Genomic DNA, 3,639 nt, shown 5'->3' on the forward strand with positions numbered 1-3,639 from the left:
GTGAACGGCGTAGGAGATGTGAAGAACAGAGTAACAATGCCGGCGGTGGTGCCTCTGCTGGTGTTGGAAGAGAGAAAAGGGAAAAGTAGGGGAGAAGAGGGAGGCGGCGGCAGCGGGGGTTAATGATTTATGGTGATTTTTATCCTTTAAACATGTAAGCTTGAAAAGACACTTAAAAAATTTGGATATGGAAGTAGGATGAGTGTTATATTTTATCGTGATAATTTTTTGTATTTTTTTAAATTATGGAAGGCATACAAATCGGTTTGATTTGTGTTTAAAATATTTTAAAAATTTGGGGTACACAAATTGGACAGTCCGAGTACAAAAATCGGACGGTTCGAGCTCGGTATCTCTTAAAAATCGAGCGGTTCGATTTGTTCCATGTAAATTAAATCATCCCACATTTTAAAAAAATACCATAGTAGATCACAATTTAGAAAAACACCACTGTTAACCCAATATTAAAAATAAAAATGTGTGAAAAGTGTAAAAATGTATGTTTAATTGTAAGATCAAAATTATTGTAAAATATTAAAAAAAGTTTATTGAGTTATTTGAATTAACAGAATAAAATAAATACTGCAACTGTTTTGAGAGACCTGTATAAAAACCAAATTTTAATATGTAAAGGTGAACCGTGAAGTCGTGAACAAACTTTAAATAAATAGACTTTTCTCATCTTCAGACTCCAAAACCAAGGTGGGAGCCAACTTCCAATCACAGAAAGATAGACACATGTCAAAAAATACATGGACAAAAATTATCTACTCTTTTAATTTTATGCAAATTTATATATAAAAAATATTATTTATACACTAAAATCAGTTATAAATGTATTACAAATATATGTGTGGTTTAATTTTATTTTAATGTGTATTTATATTTGAACATATATTTTAAACTGCGACTGACTTTAAAGACTAATTTTGTTATACAGTAGCATTATTCTTTACAGATGTACATTATAATTGACCTTAAATTTTTTCCATTAAAGAAACACTTCCCATGTATCACTTCTTATTCCCAAAACACAACCATGAAGATCTTTCTTTCTTTAAGGACATTGTCCTTTCTATATTGCCTTCTCTTCGCTGCTAGTAACTTAGCATCTGAATCACACGCTTCAGTAACTTCACAGGAGTTCCAATACTTCTGTGATGAGTATAGCATTACCATAGACATCGAAGGCAACTACACAACTAATAGCACCTACTATACCGACCTCAACACTCTTATGTCAAATATTCTCAACAACAAAGAAATCGATTACGGTTTCTACAATGTCTCATACGGCGAGTACCCAAATAGAGTATACGCCATTGGACTTTGTAGAGGAGACATTAAGCCGGAGCAATGCCAAACTTGCCTAAACCAATCCAGAGCTAATCTCACGGCGGTTTGTCCGAATCGCAAGGTGGCGATTGGGTGGTACAACGACGAACTATGCATGCTGCGATACTCGAATCGCAGCATATTCGACTAGATGGACAATGGACCGGCTTATTACAAGAAAAGTGACAAAAACGCCACAGATTTGAATGAGTTCAATACAAAATTGAACGATTTGTTGAATGGCTTGAAAAGCAAAGCTTCTTCTGGTGACTCTCGGTTAAAGTATGCTGTGGGAAACTTTAGTCTTCCCAATTTTGATGATGTTTATGGTCTTATTCAGTGCACGCCTGATTTGTCTGGAGAAGATTGTGATAACTGCATAGCTCAATCTATTGAAAGAATATCAAAAGATTGTTGTAAGGATACTATGGGTGGTAGGGTTGTTAGGCCAAGTTGTTTTATGAGATTTGAGACATCGTATCAATTCTATGGGCCAACGGCATATACGCCACCCTCGCCGCCAGCATCTCCCCCGCCCACCACCACCTCTGTAACTAACCCGTCTTCAGGAGGTATTTACTATCCATAATAAACATAAAAAAAGTAAAGTCCATAAAATGCATTATGTCCAAGGGAGTTGTTCTAGTATGTCATGTGATACGCGAAAATTTAAATTCACGTATAGCCGGCAAGTATACCGGGTCGTATCAAGTAATAAAACTCACTAAGAGTGAGGTCGATCCCACGGAAATTGGTAGTTTAAGCAATTTTAGTTAAATGATATATTTAGTCAAGCAAACATGGTTTTGATTTCATGAGATTTGATTCTTGAATGTACTTGCAGAAAATTAATTGACAAGGAATTTAAAGAACTAGAATAAAGGAAGAAAATGAAAGTAAATAGCTGAAAATTAAAGTGCAAGAAATTTAAATGACATTGAAATTAATTTGCAAGAAGGTAAATGTTGCAGAATTGTAAAAAGCATAAGAGAAATGTTGCAAGGAACAGAAAACAAAATATAAAAGGCAAGAATAATAAATTGCGAGAATATAGAAGGGAATTGGGTAGTGGGTATTCAAAATAACTAAAGAACACAAGAGATGAGAATTAATGATGGAGAGATTATTAGGGATCAGAAGTGTAAATTGTCATGAATTGACTTTACTCAACTCCTTTTCAATCATGGGTATAGATCCATGGCGGATTGTGGATAATTGAATTCCAATCTCTTGGCAACTCAATTTCTCTCAACACAATCAATTGCCACTCTTGTGATCTAATTGGTCATGATAAGAGGTGAAGTTAAAATTTCTAATCCAAAGCCATACAACTTCCAGGATCTCAACTAAGGGAGGTTACATCTCACATACCAACCCAAAGTGTATTGATCAAAGAAATTGTGAAAGGAGAACTCCAAACTGAATTATATGGATTCTTTCTCAAGTTCACCATATAATTCATGTAGATTCAATCCTTCTCTTGAATGTAATTGAATCTGTGAAGAACAAGAGTTTCCTCTGGGATGAACCACTTGAATTGAGAAGGAAAAGATTAGTTGTCAACCCATTCAAATAAACAGAGCTCCTCCCCCTAATGAAAGTGGGTCTTAGCGAATCATAGCTCTAAATTCAACAACAATTGCAAAAGTATACATTAAAATTAAGTAGTTAAGAAATGAAGAATGAAGAAGAAGTTCTTAAAAACTGAAAATTGAAAGTTGCAAGAAAAACAAAATAGCTTTCGGGTATCCTCCCGAAAGTGAAGAATGCTGTAAAAGTTCAAGTACTGGAGTGAAATGTAAAAGTATAAAGTAAAAGTCTCTAAGAAGTGGAAGAAGTCCTCCAAGTACAAAATTCTACTCTATTTATACTACTCCTAAAACTCATTTGGAGGTCCTCAATTGGGTTGGCAATGTGGGCTTTTCCATTGTTAAGTTCCTGGTCCAATGAAGGAAGTATTCCCCTTTGAAGAGAGTGTAGAGAGCAAGAGCAAGTCCTCATCAATCCTGGCCCAATCTGGGCGTTATTGGCAAACACACCAGCTTTATGCACATTGGCAACATGCAAGGAATTTCCTGGGCACCAGGCTTGGTGTTTGGGCATTGCCAGCCCAAGTTGTTGCTAAACACTTGGCCCTTTCCGAACTCAGTTTTGATGCCCAAAGTTGCCTCTGGTTTAAGCTTCAATTTTGTGCTTCACTATAGACTATTATACAAGGTTGGAAAGCTCTAAATGTCTGGTTTCCAACACAACTGGAAGCACCTCAATTGGATCTCTATAGCTCAAGTTATGCTCCTTTGAAGA

At 35.7% G+C, this 3,639-nt stretch overlaps 1 pseudogene; it reads left to right on the forward strand.

Moving 5' to 3' along the window:
• Positions 1-1,039: 1,039 nt before the first annotated feature.
• On the forward strand, positions 1,040-1,924 carry LOC107474190 (cysteine-rich repeat secretory protein 38-like; annotated as a pseudogene).
• Positions 1,925-3,639: the final 1,715 nt, after the last annotated feature.

The sequence above is a fragment of the Arachis duranensis genome, chromosome 2 (assembly GCF_000817695.3).
Source record: "Arachis duranensis cultivar V14167 chromosome 2, aradu.V14167.gnm2.J7QH, whole genome shotgun sequence".
NCBI classification, from domain to species: domain Eukaryota; kingdom Viridiplantae; phylum Streptophyta; class Magnoliopsida; order Fabales; family Fabaceae; genus Arachis; species Arachis duranensis.